The 16,085-nt window shown below is 51.1% G+C and overlaps 1 protein-coding gene across 2 annotated transcripts in view; it reads left to right on the plus strand.

The window, feature by feature from the left end:
- Positions 1–2,560: 2,560 nt before the first annotated feature.
- Tmem184b (transmembrane protein 184B) overlaps positions 2,561–16,085 on the plus strand; it is a 57,119-nt gene continuing 43,594 nt past the window's right edge. For both annotated transcript variants that reach the window (XM_008851266.3, XM_008851267.3), the window contains exon 1: positions 2,561–2,706. The gene's annotated coding sequence lies outside the window, so the exon portion shown is untranslated. The remainder of the gene's footprint in view (positions 2,707–16,085) is intronic.

A 16,085-nucleotide genomic window follows, 5' to 3' on the forward strand; every position in this document is an offset into this window, starting at 1 on the left:
CTTCCCTCCTTCCCTTCCTCCCTCACTTCCTCCTTCCTCCCTTCCTTCCTTCCTTTCCTTCTTCCTTCCTTCTTTCTTCCCTCACTTCCTCCTTCCCTCCTTCCTTCCTTTGCTTTTTCTTGATTTTGTTTTGTCTTTCTTTTTTGTGTGGTCTCTTTATTTCCTTCTTTTGTTCATTTGTTTTGCTTTTTGAGACAGTGTCTCCCAGTAGCCTCAGCTGGCCTGGAACTCACTATTTAGACCAGGCAGATCTTGAACTCACAGAGCTCTGCCTGCCTCTGCCTCCCAAGTGCTGGGACTACAGGCGTGCACCACCACTCCCGGCTCATTATTATTACATTTTTAGTGCATGTGTGCGTGCATGCATGTATGCCTGTGTAGATCAGAAAACCATTTCTGGGAGTCAGTTTTCCCCTCCCACCATGTGGGTCCTGGGGATCAAACTCAGATTGTCAAGCTTGGCAGCAAGCACCTTTACCTGTTGAATCATACATGCAGCCCTAGAGGAGAGTTTTCTATTGGAATCAGCTATTATATTTGTTGCTGTTACAAATACTTTCTGGACATGTTCACTGTGCCAGCCTAGTGCTGAATACTGGTTTCTGTCAGGAAGCAAAAAGGACAGGCATCTTTGCCCTTGCTATATTAACTTGTCCTTGATAAGGCACTAACCACATACCAAAGTAATGATTCTACCCAATCTAGATTGGTGAATCAATGAGTTTATTGGAGTTGCTAATAGGCGCATGGATGAGGAGGTATTTACAGAAGTGAGGGTGACTGTGAAACACCCGTATCATCAAAAAGTCCCATCCCAGCATGGGTGATGACTTCCCCATAGCTTCATACGATTCCCTTCCTTCAGTTAGGTTTCCACCTAGCAATTCCAGAGGCCACATGCAGCTGGGGTAGAATTACCCCAATTACAGTTGCAAGCAAGTGTTCATCTGTGCTCTGGTGGGTAAGCCCAATAAACTCAGTGGCTCACGAAGGTAGACTTGGATGGAATCTTTTGTCTGCATCCATCTCTCTAGAAAACAACAACAACAGTTTTTCATAGAACTTATGTTCTACTAGAAGAAGAGGAACAATACAACAGGCAAACTGTACAACTTTAGAAATTTAATGTTATTTGGAAGCAAGAGCAGAAACTTGCTGAATACGGAGTGCGAGTGACTTGGCAATTTTACCCTGGTGGGAGATGTTTAACTCTGAACAGTCTTACTGCAACTTTTCAACTTCTGCAGGAGCCAGCAACGCCCCCGCAGAGCAAACCTGTGAAGAAGATGAAAGATCGTTCCGGTGTCTGTGGAGAATGGCAATCTGAGCAGGGAGAACAGCCAGTGTGACAGTCTTGAGACTGAATGTGTTTCCCTTACTGTAGGGACAGCAGTGGTCAGGGTGGAAGGAAAGGTAGGAGGTAAGGCCAGACAGCCCCGGGAGAAGAAATGACGGCTTTGTGCGGATATCTAAAGACTCTGGCTTCTGTTTAGAATGAATTGAGGAGGTAATGCTGGGTTTTGAACCAAGTGCCATGGTTTGACTTGGGTTTTATTCATTTGTGGTGCTGAGGATCAAATCCAGGTTTGGGGGCATGCTAAGCAAGGGCTCTGCCACTGACTTAGGCTCTAAAACAATTTCTCTGATTCCCATACTGATACAGACCAGCAGAGAGGTGAAGGTTGGAAAATCGGAGCTGGTTTAGGACAACCTGGCTAAACCTGGGCAGAGCGTGAACCACATGGCTGCAGTGGGGGTGGTGTGGAGGAGGTCAGAGTCTAGGTATACTTTGCAGACGGAGCCTGTAGGATTTCCTACCTGCCTAAGTGGGGAGGGGCAAGAGCAGGGAATCAAGGATGATTCCAGGAGTTCTGGCCTTGGGACTAAAAGCACAGATGCTTGTGAAGAGCCATGCGTGTGGAAAGGGGAGGGAGTCGAGCCCTCCAAGTAGGTATCAGTTGGAGCTAGAGCTATAAATAAATTTGGTTGCATATTTTGCATTTCACTCAACTGGGTAAGATGTGGACCAGGCCAACCAAAATGGGCCAGGCAGCTGGACTGATACCGTAGAATCTGGCTAGCTGGTTAGGCGGCCTAGCACTAGGCGGGGCAGGGCCCCACGCGAGCTGAGTGGAGTGGGAAGAAAAAGCCTCCTTTTGGGCTGTGCAGTTTCGTCTTGCGTAACTGCACAAAGCACTCTGAACGTTCATTCTGCAGTTCCATACGCATCTTCCACACAACAAACAGCCACTGTAATTCGTTTCACCTTCAAAATGGGCTCAAATTAGGGTTCAGAGAAGTCAAGAACTAGCCAGCCAGAGTGTCAGGGAGAGTTTGTAGCCCGAGGCTCAGTCTTTGCATCCCAGGACTGTGGTTGGTGAGACTCGGAAAACTGGGGGTTCGGTCTCGCCCAGTTTGCAAACGGCGAGACAACCAGGTCGCCCTCTTCCCGACCCAGGGAGTCGCGCGCGGGGCTTGACAGCGCCCGGCCCCTTTAAGGCTCCCCGAGTGATCTCAGCCGCGCGCGCTCCCCGCCCCGCCTTCCCCGGCGGCGCGCCCAGTGCGCAGGCGCATCGCGGTGGCACTCCGCTGGGTTCGGTACGCGCCGGCGGCCGCGGAGACACCAGGCTGCGGAGCTGCCTGCCCCGCCCGTACAGCCCGGCCGCCGTGCGTCGCCCGCACACACCACCGCCATGGGCTCCTAAGGTACCCGGGCCGGTGGGATGAGAGGGATGCAGTGGATGCTCGGGGAGCCGGAGGGGATGGCGCGGTGGAGACAGGCCCGCGCAGAGGGGCGCCCCGCGGGGAGGAGGGGACGCCGAGGCCCCTGGGCGGCCGGTGGGTGTGCCCGCTCCGCCTCCCGCCAACGTGGCGGAGGCAGGTCGGGACTCTAACCGGACCTGTCCACGGGGGACCCCGGGGCTGCTGGGGGACAAGCCCTTTGCTGGGGGGATCGTGCGCATCCGGGTGGGTGTGCTGGATCCTGGCACTGCGGAGTGAGGTGGGGAGGCATTCGAGCCCTGTGCGGTGGCTGCGACCTGGGTGGGTGGTTGGCCCTCGAGGTCTTAAAAGCTGCGTAAAGGGGGAGGAGGTGTATAAGCTTGGGACATGGGTCAGTGGGTTTGGAGGGGGACTAGTGAGAATCTGGGGCTCGAAGGATGTTTGCGTTCAAAAGACTGGTTTGGGTGTGTACGTCCGACCTGTGTGTTGTGCCTGTCTTCCCTAGACACGCCCATGGACATCTTGCTTGGGTAGACTCCAGTGCTAAGGGGCTGTGGCAGGGGAGGGAGTGTGAGGAATGGGTGCAGATTCCCAGTCCATATCCTCTCTGAGGGGTTGTATGAGGCCTGGCATCTCACCTCTCCCTCCCTTCCAGGGCATGGTGGGGCAGAGCAGGTGTTTGCCTGCCTGATACCTGTGTGTGAGGTGAAGGCCTATGCATTATTCATCTGACTGCCGGGTGCTTTATGTAAGAAAAGAAGTAGCAATTTGTGCCCTGGAGGCTGGTGCTGCAGCAGAGTTAGCTAGCACACAGGCGCACCTGCACCAGCTGAGGAGGCCCAGGTCTCAGAGGTCTCCATAGGCTGTGTTTGCAGCATCCTTTCCTATGTCCCTTGCCAACATGATTGGTAGGTCCTTGGGCTCTGCACACTTGAATATCTTGGTGAGAATCCTGTGTTGGCACCTCAGGGTGGGAGAGCCCCAGAAACCAGGCCTGTGCTCACCTGGACACAAATGTGATGCTTCTGGCATCCGCTCCTGGCATCTGGGAGCTCTCAGGTGGGTGGGGGAATCAGACTTGGAAATATAAGTGATCACATGAATTCAAAACACACAAGACAAAGGCAAAGGAGGGCAGAGGTGGGGTCAGTGCTCGGGGAGGGGGACAGGCCAGTGGAAAAGATTCTAGCACAAAGGGATAGTTGAGCAGGAGCTGGCTGACTGACATTCCTCAGAGGCTTTTTGTTTTCCATGTATATTTTCCCAGTTAATTCTCACAGCAGGTGTGGGAGGAAAGTATTGTTGTGTGTATTTGTGGATGAGGAAACTGAGGCACGGGGAAAAATTCATGACTCGCTTGTCAGTGATACAGGCAAGGGATGCTGTCATCCCTGAGTCCTGACTCAGGTGTTGACAGGTCTCCTTGCCTTATTGAGCATCTATTATGTGCTAGGCTCAGGGCTGCCTCCAGCTCCTGTATTTATCTTTCGCTATCCATCCTGTGGAGTAAAACAACACCTAGGGACATGGAGGTCTGAGGAAGAATGGGACTTGGTACCTGCCTTTAGAGGCTCCCATTCTGTAAGGGAGATGGACATAGATGGTGACCCCATTGGCTAGGGTGGGTGGAGAGAGACTCTGTAAATCCTGCCCTAGAGCTATAGAGACCTGGGTGCCCTTGCCCCATCCTGGGGGGTGGGTGGGTGATGAGTGTGTTATAAGTTGCTCCCAGGGTGGTAGGGATTGTATAATCAAAGAGCCTCTCCTGAATGCCTTCAGTCAAGTGGAAGAAGAGCTCCCAGGCAGAATGGGCGAGAGTGACCAGCTTGCCCTAGTTCCCTGGTATTGGCTGAATTCTGTGAGCCTGGGCTCCTGTCTAGGGGCTGTTTTTGCTCATCCCCCCCTTTAAAATTCTGTGGTACCATGGATTGAATCGGGGCCTCATACATGAGAGGCAGGCAGTATGCCAATGAGCCCTAGCCTCTGTCTTCTGCCCTTCCAGCTTTTGCTCTGGCTTGCTGGCTGGCCTGCCCAGTCCTCCGCTCCCCAAGAGGGGCTTAGTGCTATTTCGAGTCTCTGCTGTGCTCATTTCTCTCTGAACATTCCCTGGAGTAGAAACGGCTAGGCAAGGCAGGGTACAGCCCTTTATTGTTTTGAAAACCAGTAGCAGTGAGTGAGACTGGGGATTTGCTGTGTGAGTGCTGTGAGGCCCATAGCTGGGTCCTCAGAGTTCTAGGTGGGGCCTGCCCCAGGACCTTAGCTGAGGCTTTTGGGGGCAGCAAATGCTTACTGAACACCTACTGTGTGTTGTGAACTTGCTGGGCATCAAGGAGGAGAGGCCAGAGACCTGGGTTGTACCCTCTAAGGCTGTGGTTGGTTGGGGAATCCAGCATATAACCAGTAAGTGCAAGACAGTGCTCTGCTTGTGGTTGAGAGAGGACTCTAAAGGGGCCCGAGGACAATGGGAACAACAGCTCGTTTATTGAGCACTTATTGTGTGCCAGGCACAGTTCAAAGTGCTTTCATGAATTACTGTTTCATCTTTCCACCACCCAGTGAGGTGGGACTGCCACCTTCCATATCAGAGCTCGGTTGGTCTGACTTCAGAGCCCTGCTCTTCTTGCACTGGAAGGTGCCGGGTGTCTCCTGGCCTTGAGGAACTAGGAGTGCTGCACCCAAGGAGGAAGAGGAAAGGATTCTAGGTAGTGGGTGGGAACCCCAGCAGATATAATGTCTTCCTATAATGTCTCCCCTCTCAGAGGGTTTTGATTTGATCCTGGTATGGTCAACAAGGCGCCTTTGAAAGTTTCAGAGGAAGTGACATGTTCAGGCCCATAATAGTAGGCAGTATCACATCCTGTAACTTGCTTCCTTCATTCTGGCAAATAACTCCAAGATGACCTGCCTCCTTCCAGTTTACTGCCCCTCTGGTCCCTGGTGTCTAGTTGATCTCTGCTTCCTTTCCTTCAGTGTCTTCTGTAGCTTCTGGTCTGAAGGCCACTATGCCCTGGGCCAGACCTCTGGATCCTCCATTGTAGTGGCGTCCCCTCTGCAGCTGGCCTTTCCTGCCCTCTGCCTGGCAGCACTGAACTGGAACTTGGGTTTTGTTTTTGTTTTTTGAGACAGTGTATTCTAGGCAGGACTTGAACTTACCATGTAGCTGAAGATGACCTTTAACAACTTATAACACTTGCTTCTACCTCCCAAGTACTAGGATTATAGGCGTGTGTCACCCTGCCCAGTTTATGCAGTACTGGGGAGAAATAGTGGGTTTCTAGGGTTTTGTGCACACTAGGCAGGTATTCTAGCAACTGGGCTACATCCCCAGAACCTGAACTTGTTTTCTTAAAGATTAAAGTCCTGGTGCTCCAGATCTCATGGGGCAGTAGCATCTCATGTCACAGCCTGAATGCTCTTGGGAAGGTGTGGTCTGTCTTCTACCATCCATGCTTGGAGTCCTCACCTCTTTGAACACAGGCAGAGAGGAGAAAGCCAAGCTCTGTTAGCTGCTGGGTCTCTCTTGCCTGCCCCACTTTGTGAGGTGGGCAGGCTGTGTGTATTTGATGCGGTGACTTGTCAGTCCATCAGGGTTGAGGAGTTAGGCATTATCTCTCTTCTCGACCGAAGGCTGTGAGATTAGACAGGGTCCTCTCGGGGGTCTTTGCAGAACACTGCTGGTGCAGCAGTGTGAGGGGATGCAGACTGACTGGGTATTGGATGTGAGCAAGAAAGTTGGGGGGAAATTCCTAGTTGGGTGACTTAGGATAAGAGATTGAGAATTTAGGAATCTGGATCAGCAAGAGGGCTCAGCAGGTAAAAGTGCTTGGTGTGCAAGCCTGGCAGCCTGAGTTTGATCTTCTGTTGGAAGGGGAGAACCAGCTCCTGGAAGTCGTCGTTTGACATCCACACGTGCACTGTGGCATGCGTGTACCTGCACTCACATACGATACCTACACATAGACACACACACACAAACACACAATAATAATAATAATGAGTAGTAAAATAGAGAATTCACACCCCTTTATAATGTCCACTGGGAGCAAGAGGAGAGAGGGAGCTACTGAGCTAGCAGTTCTGGTGACCTGGAAAGAGAATTAGGAGATACAGTTCAAATCCTTGCTTTTATTAGCTCTGTGTCCTTGGGAAGGTTGCTTACCAAGTTCTAATTTCTAGTTTTTAAAACTAAGACAGTAGTGGTGGTGGTAATGCATATTTGTAATCCTAGCACTCTGCATGGGGGTGTTGAGACAGGAGGATAGCCGTGGAGTTCAAGGCCAGCCTGGGAAAGGACTGGAGCTGTAGTTCCTTCATCTGTAAAATGCAGATACTGATGGCATGGCCACCATAGGGCTGGCATGACCCAGTGTCTGCATAGAGCTTGGCATGGCACCTGGCACACAGTACACACTCAGGAAACAGCGTGTATGTGCATGTGTGTGTGTGTGTGTGTGTGCATGCATACATGCCTGCGTGTGTGCATGTGCATGTGTGTGTGTGTATGTGTGTGTGTGTGTTAGGCCAGAAGTCATCCTTGGGTGTTATTTCTGATCCACCTTGTTTTTTGTGACAGGGCCTCTCACTAGGGCCTAGAGCTCTCCAATTAGGCTAGGCTGGCTGGCCAGGAAGCCCCAGGGAGCCTCCTGTCTTAGTGCTGGATTACAAGTGTACACCACCACACCAAGCTTTTTATGTGAGTGCTGGAGATCAAACTCAGGGTCCTCATGCTTACATGACAACCACTTTACTGACTGAGCAATCTTCCCTGCTCCCACCAGCTTTTACTATTACCCTGAAAGCCATTTAAGTTTTTCAGGAGCCCTGTGTGAAGGACAGTATATGAGGAACTGTCCTCAAGAGCTGCATCCACCTGGGGAGAGGGACACCACCTACAGGACAACTCTGGTTGTCCTGGAAGCTTTGAGGGACATTAGGTCATTCTTGTTTGGACAGGTACTTTTCTAATGAGGTGACAATTAAGATGTCACTATCTAGCCAGGTATGGTGGCACATGCCTTTAATTCTAGCACTTGAGAGGCAGAAGCAGGTGGATCTCGTGAGGTCAAGGCCGGCCTGGTCTACATAGTAAGTTCCAGGAGCTGGGGCTATAGAGAGACCCTGTCTCAAAGACTAAAGAAAAGATGTCACCATCTGAAAAGGTAGAAAAAATGGGTTTCAGGCAGAGGGAAAAGTTTGTACAAGGCAAAATCTGAGATGATGTCTGCAAAACCATGCAGCCCTAAGAGTCAGCACTTAGCAGATCTGTAGTGCATGTCCACTGGATGTGATCCCCACCTCAGGGAGGCTAGAAACAGAAGTAAAGTGGGAAGTAGCCATAGCGACAACTGGATGGTCCCCAAGCTTTAGATTTTCTCTTTATTTCCCATGGGCTATTTCTACTCTGTGGGATGTGGCACCTTAACAGCACACCCCGAGAAGTCTGCTGGCCACATTCTTAACAGTCACTCCTTGAACTCTGCTTTTTCAAAGCCCCAGAAGCAGAAAGCTCTATGCAGAGGGAATCCGGGAGCTGGAGTTAGCCTGGGTACCCAGACAGCTTTTATTTACATGCCTGGCTGTGTTATTATTTTTATTTTTTTATGTGTATGAGCGTATTGCCTGCATGTATGTGGGTGCACCTGTGTCGTGCAATGCCACAGAGGTCAGAAGAGGGTATCAGATTACCCTGGAACTGGAGTTAAGGACAGTTCTTAGCTGCCATGTGAGTGCTGGGAAATCAAACCCGGGTCCTCTACAGTGCTCTTAACCCCTAAGCCATCTCTCTAGCCCTTATTTTTTATTTTTATTTTTTTTAAAAGACAGAGTCTCATGTAGTCCAGGCTGGCCTACAACTTGCTGTGTAGCCAAGAATGACCTTAAACTCCTGATCCTCCTGCCCCCACCTCCTGAGTACTGGTGTTATAGGCATGCACCACCATGCCAAACTCAGAACAGGATTATCTGTTAGGGTAATAGATAATAAAGGTTGTATCACTGGGAGCCAGCACTACCCAGTGCTAACCCTTGGACCTTTCCAAAGGCTGGCACCTACAGGGGGTAAAAAAGGTCTCAGGCTTGTGAGGGGGCAGGAAACCCAGCAGACACCTCCTTTTCCCTCTCCTCTGGGACGGAAATCAGAGGGGAAGATCCCACCCAGAAAACCTTTGTGCCTGACCCGCGTCACTTCCAGCTCTACTGTATGTTAAAGAGTCACATTGACTCAGGGAGAAGTCTACAGTGTGGCTCCCGTGTTGCAGCCTGTGAGAATCAAGAGGCCAACTGATGTTAGTTAAACTAGCTTGTTGATTATAGTCAGTGAGGAACACAGAAAAGCCTGGGATCAGAAATAGAAATCACCTCAGATTCACAATCAGGAAGTAGTCACAGCACTTGGGAGGTGGTAGCCAGAAGATCTAGAGTTCGAGATCATCCTCAGCTACATAGCGAGTTCAAGGCCAGACTGGCTCCATGAGACCCTGTCTCGGCCTCATCCACACATATCCCCAAATAAGTAATTGCTATTGAAGTTTGGGAGGATGTTCATTCTAGGAAGGAACTTACATTGTCTCGTCGTTTGCTTAACGTGGGGTCACAGAATTTGCCCATGGAATTTAAAGGTTGGGCACAGGTAGAAAAGAGGCAGGGTCCTGGTGTTTTAAGTTTTGTGGGCAAGATGAGATCCCCAGCCTCAACTGTGGCCAACACCATGGCATGAATGGCAGACAGGGCATCAGCAGTCAGAAACTTGGGTGATGGCTTTGGGCAGGTTACTTGCCCTCTCTGAGCTTCACTGCCCAGCGGGCTTCTCACCCCCACTGCCCACCTTCCTAGGCTCAGATGAGTTCCCAGGTTAGAAAGCCTTAGGTATGGTTTGGAGGATTGGCAGGTCATGATGTTGTAAAGAAGGTTGTGTGTGTGTTCAAGTGTTCTTGTGCTTGCATGTACATGGGGGTGGTTTCTTTTCCATCCTGAAGTCTGCAGTGATTCTCATGAAGACTGTTTTCCATGCTGAGACTGGTATATCTCTTAGCTGGGTGTCATGATCCATCCCAAGGTGGCCATCCCCTACCAAAGGTGAGGGAGACGTCCTCAAATAATTGTATCTGATTTTCAGATCAAACAACCTCCCTACCCAGAGGAACATACGACATCTCTATGTTTCTCCTGCTGACCCCCTATGGACAGGCTGCAGCAAGAGAAGCAGGAGACTGAGGACCTTCACTGCAGGGCGGGGCTGTTCTGCAAGGCCCTTGGGTCATACCGAAAAGCTCCATAGGAAAAATAACCCCACAACGCTGCTCTAGCTGCCACAGACTCTGGTTTCCACTTCCTGCACCACAGTTTTTATTTATCTCAAATGAGCAATGAGTGGGGGATCCCAGCATACCCAGTGTGGGTGTCTGCACAGCACAGTGATGGGTGTTGGCAAAAGTGTGTGTGATTGTGTTTATATTAATTAATATTAGCAACTAATTACCTCAATTCTGTCCTCAATGTGATTTGTGTAGGGCTTTGCAAATTGCATTCCCCAGTGGCCATGACCCGAATTACTATTCTAGCCATTCTGTAGTGGAGAGGCTGGTACCCAGAAGGGTGAATCGCCTATGTGCTTGGGAAGGAAGCACTGGGCTTTTTGACTCTTCCTGTCCAGAGTGGCTACCTGTGTTGCCCTCCCTCAGAGAGCTCATAGCCTACTGGGAAAGCCTGGCATACCAGGTTGCTGCCCAGGGGTGAAATGCATTTAATGAGGGCCCTGGTTGAACTGTGGGGCCCCAGGAGGCAGCAGCAGTCTGCCCTGCCTGGGATGGGCTGATATGGGCAGTTGAGCTGGAATTCTGTGGATGATGGCAGGTGGAGAGGTTTGGAGGGCCTTCAGATAGTGCTGCTACCTGGAATACACACAGAGGCCTCGGACACAAGCGTGTGATGTGACACTGAGGCTGAGCGAGCCTTCCTGGTGGTTTAGGGTCTCTCCTCACCTCCCAGAGGGCATCACTCTATACTCTATGTGGTTTAAAGGAGCAGGATTGGGACAATCTAGATTTGCTAAGACCATGTATATTTGCTTTATTGAGTACTGTGTATTAGATAGAAAGATTTTTCACAGCAGCACCCTAGTGCAGTTAAGGTAAGTTGATGTGCCAAGGTTCCTGGCTGACTCCAAGCAGTGGGAGCAGAACCCGTGTGGGGAGACACGCAGGCTGACAGGTTCTCTTTCTCAAAGGTCTCTCCCACTCAGCTGGGGGCAGACCTTTCCTTTCATCCACACTTCCCAGTAGCTGGGCCTGCTTTGGGGAGGTTGGAGGAAGCCCCACCCTGCTGGCTTCATGTCCTCACTTGTCCTCACTCTCAGGAACAGCACCTGGATTCCTGCCACAGACCGCCTCCATCCTCCATGACGGGCTGGCTGGAGAGTGATGCTTAGATGGTGTGGCTGTGGGACCCATGAGTTATGTAACCGTTAGTGATGGTCTGGGAGCAGTGACTGTCGTGGAACGTGAGTGTTTGCATGGTTGTGATGTCCCTACGGCTTTGGCAGGAGGGGACAAGAGGCACTTTTCTCTCACTTGGGATGGCCAGACCAGAAGCTAGTGACCCTTTGGTTCTCTGCCCGACCAGGCCTACTTATCCTCCTCTGTACACTGGTACCTTCATTCAGGGACACCAGTTAGAGCTGGGTGTCTTGATGACCTGTCTCTGTCCACCTTATCCCTGGCTTAGAATCAGGGCATTAGAGCCAGAGCTGGGAAGGGCTGAGGGTCTAGCCTTTTCACTTTTCTTTTTTGGCCATTCTAAGATCGAGCCCAGGACCTGTACATCGTAGGCAAGAGCTGTGCCTTAGCTACACCCCCAGCCCTGGATCTAGCCTTTTATATGTGGGTAAGGAGAGCAGGTTCATGGGGCACAGCATTGAGCAAGTTGGGGCTGATCTAGTACTAGTACCATCCTCTGATGCAGAGTCCTATGTGTTGAAAACTAAGCTTTTCTCTACCATTTCTTCCCCTAAGCATCTTAACATATCACTTTACATATCACTTAACATATCACTCCCAACAAAAGGTTCATTTCTTAGATGAGCAACTTAAATGTATTCCACCTCTGTAGTGACTTTTCTTAAAACTGCATTTTACCAGCAGCTGCACTTTAGGAATTTAGCCTGCAGATGTGTTAACATGTGTGCAGACTGACTGGTCCACATGGTTAGTCATTACTACTGCTTTTGAAATAGCAGAAGATTGGACTCACTCGAAATGCCTATGTGAAGGAAGCCATAAACAAGTTATGGCCTATGCAAACCCTGGCATGCTATACATCCATAGAGAAGACCCAGGCTCCAGGTGCTGACACACACAGACTACTGAGTGAGAGCAGGTGTGTGTGTGTGTGTGTGTGTGTGAGGATCCCCTTCTGTAAAAGTGAAGCAGGGTGCTTCCAAATGTTCAGATGGTCTCTGGGCAGCCGCAAGAGAGGCAGAGGCAGGTGGATCTCTCTGAATTCAAGGCCAGCCTGGTCTACATAGTGAGTTCCAGGCCAGATGGGGTTACAGGAAGACCCTGTCTCAAAAAGACAAAAAAAAAAAGAAAGTGAATATTATGTCTATGTCCTTTTCAGAAAACTCAATAACGGTAAGAACGGTGGACTTACCTCTTGCTCATTGTAGAAGTAGAGACTGCTACCCCTCCAAGGCCAGCCAGCCTCACTTAGGCTCCTGACCACTGCCCAATAAAAATGCAGCCTAGTTTTCATAAAAGATGATGGTTTGAGGGTTCCTTGATGAATATGACCCCCCCCAACTCCCACACAGCCATTGGTTGGCTTTGCTACTTTAAATCCTTGCTGTGGTCGGCTCAGTTCCTTCCCTCTGAAGGCTTTAGGTCTTCTCTGTTGGTAGCAAAGGCCCTGGGTGTCCCAGGTCCCCGTGGAAGGATTTGGGGTGCCTCTGTAGTTGCCCTTTACTTCTATACCCCTCACCCCCAAGTGGCAGGCAGGCACGTGATTGGATGATTTTTTTCCTTCCTCTGGAGCCACATTGGCATTGGCATGGGGATTTGAGCGATCCACTGCCTGCATCCCTGGTGTCCCACCTGCATGCCTGTGTTCATGAAGCCTCTCTGCAGCCAACCTTCCCTCCACAGCAGCTCTTCATAGCTATCTCAGAGTCTACCTGCATCCCCTCAGCACTGCCCTCCACCTTCCCTGCAGCTGTGCCTCTTCCCTGCTCCTGTCACTTGGGACTTTCTACATTGTGTCCCTGGTTCCTGCTTCCTCCCTGGGCCGGCTCATGGTCATTTACCCTCCCAGGTAACTGCTGTTCACATGTCAGCACCAGGGATTTGTTCTGCCTGGTTTGAGCCTCCAGTACATGGCAGCACAGAGTTGCTCTGGTGCCTAGCTTCTTCCCCCATGTTGTCAGTAAGATCACCTGACTTTGTAGAATGGTCCTTTGTTCTTTTTCACTGCTGTGGAGGTCTCCACTGGCTGAATATGAGGCTGTTCGTGCAGCTCTTCTTGTGTGGACAGGCTTCTGGGCTGTATCCTGCCTCTTCTGTTCTTGTCTTGGGCCCCACATCACTAATTGCTGTGGTTTGCACCAGGATGAGCTGTTAGCTCACTACTCATTTGCATGAATGAAGTTTATTGGTTGGGGTCTGCCATCCAGGGATCAGGGCTGACATCTCAGAGGACAGGCACCTGCTACAGCCTTTGTTTAGCTATTCTTCCCCATGAGGCAGTAGGAATGTTGGGGTTCAGGATTCTGCACCGGGGTGCTCAGTGCTAGTTGGGGCTTTAGCTGACGTTTAGGCCTCGAAGCCTGAGCCCCAGAAGTCATACACCTGTTCATTTGTTCTCAGTGATCAAAATTTGGCCTGGTAAATATTTTTTAAAAGACTCAATTCAAGGCAGAATTAAGTGTTCCCCTGTGGAAGGACTTTGGGTGCCTCTGTAGGTACCCTTTACTCCTGTACCCCTTCACCCCCAATGGCAGGCGGGCACATGATTGATTTTTTTTTTTTCCTTCTTGCTTCAGACCTTGGTGGGAATGTGGCCTCGGGAGAAGGGGAGATGTGGGGCCTGTAGAAGGCCTGTCTGGCTTGTGTTGACGGGAGGGGAGTATGGGGAGAAGTGGACCCCTGCCCTATCTCCAGGCATGTGACCTTTCAGAAATGTCGCCAGGCAGAGCTGCCAGCTGCTGGCCAGCCACTCTTTCCTCTAATCCCCTCTGGAGAAGGGCCAGGATGTGGCCTGTTGTCTGGCTCTGATGTGGGTCAGCCTTCCCCCGAAGGCAGCCATCTGGAAGCTAACCAAGCCGAACAGAAACCGGGGGCCTGCAGGTTCTTTGTCCGCAGGTTGTAGGAAGCTCAGGCCAGAGTGAGTGTTCAAGTCAGTCCCTACCTGGGAGGCATGTAAAAATGGACATTCCTCCAGAGGTAGCAAAGAGAACAGAAGTCCCTCCCTTGCAGGGTGTATTAACATTCCAGAGATGCTCCTGCCCACCTGTTGCCAGTGTAGCCTGCTCTGTGGGTGGCAGCTGCCTGAGCAAGCGCTCCATGGCTACAGCTTGGGAGGGTTCGGATCTGAACCAAATGAGTGAAAATCTGTCTGGGTGTCACAGCTCAGGCCTATAAACACAACACTCAAGAGGCCGAGGCATGGGGATCACTCTGACTTCAAGGCCGATATGAGCTACAGAGAGATTTTTTTGGGAGGTGCTTAGGAGTTAAGAGTGCTTACTGTACAACCATGAGGACCTGAGTTCAGATCCCAGTACCATGTAGCAAGCTGGGCATGGTCTCACATACACCAGTAACCCCATTGCTGTGGGAGGTGGAGTCAGGAGGATTGCTTGTTGGCTGCCAACCTGGTCAAAAACCAAGGACTCTAGGGTCAGGGAGAGACCCTGCCAGAAGGGAATGAGGTAGACAGCAAAGGAGGAGGCACATGCGCCCTCCTCTGGCTTCTAATGCACTCATAGGCATACATACATGCATATTTAGAGAGCCAATGACCAGAGTTGGGGGCAGCCTGTGTCTCAGAGACTGTTGGGAACACAAAATCCCAGCGTGACCAGAGGATGGGAAGGCAGTGAGACGGGGAACAGCATCACTTGTTGCGCCCCATCTTGTTCTTTCCTTGAAACTCCTCTGATCTAAGTGCAGCCAGGTGCCCACTGTACCTGAGAGCAGGCAGGGGTTACATAACTTGCCCGTGACACATGGCTGAGTGGCAGAGCTGGAAGTCAGGTGTAGGCGGTCTGTCTCCAGAGCCCAAGACTCCAGAAAGGCCAGGCTGTGTGAGGGCAGTGTGAAGAGGCCTTACATTGTGGCTGGACAAACTGCCTCTGGCCTCGTCTGCAAGCTCCTTGCTTCTGGTGCTAAGGAGGGTACCAGAAAGGTGGTGACTCAAACCTTGTACTTGTTACCTCACTGTTCTGGAGTCAGAGTCCAAAATGTATCTCACAGCCTAAAATCAATCTGCTGGCAGGGCTGCCACTCCCTCTGGAGCCCAGGCAGAACCCACTATCTGGCCTTTTGCATTCTGGAGGGCCCTTGCATTCTTTGGCTTGTAGCCCCTCTTCCACTCCCTGCTTCCACCATCACGTCACCTGCTTTCTTCACACACTCGCCCTGTCTCCTTGGTAGAAGGACCCCTATGAGGACACTGGGCCACCAGGATAATCCTGGATGGCCTCGCTAGTTCCAGGCCCTCGACGTCAATATATTCGGAGAGTCCCTTTGTCTTGCTGGAGACATGTTCACAGATTTGGTGACTGGGCTGGGAACTTCTTTGAGAGGTGCTCACAACACAGGGTATAATGAAGTCTGTGGTGGTAGGCAGGATATTCACAAAACTAAATGACTCAGAACAGACGTGGTGAGATGCCCGAGGCGCTTTTGGGAGTAAGTTCTCTGAGGCTGGTGGCCATGTGCTGTGGTGACCCCTGGCTGAATGTCTTGTCTGAGAAAGGAGGGTGTCCTGTAGAGGGACCAGCAGCCCCGTCCTTTCCTGGAGAAGGCTGTAGGTGTGGGCTGTGCTGGGGTAGGTGAGCGTTTACTGAGTGGTTTTTTGGGCTTGGCACAGTTCATTGCCCGGGGCCTGCTTGGATTTTATTCAGACCCTCCTTACCGCTTCCTTATCTTCTGATTGTCCACTCTCAAGCCCCTTCTGGTGCTGGGTCCGTTCTCTTGACTCTCTGGTAGGAGGTAGAGGAGCATTGTACTGGCTACTATTTGTTTTTTGAGCTGGTTGGCTCAAACCTGCTCTTCTTTCCTATCAGCCCCAGGTCCTGGACCTGACATGAGCCCTGTCCCTGTGTCATGGGGGCTGTATGGGGCTGGGCTTTACCTGCCTGAGTGCTCTGATGG

The sequence above is a fragment of the Nannospalax galili genome, unplaced genomic scaffold (assembly GCF_000622305.1).
Source record: "Nannospalax galili isolate Female #2095 unplaced genomic scaffold, S.galili_v1.0 scaffold445, whole genome shotgun sequence".
In the NCBI taxonomy this organism is placed as follows: domain Eukaryota; kingdom Metazoa; phylum Chordata; class Mammalia; order Rodentia; family Spalacidae; genus Nannospalax; species Nannospalax galili.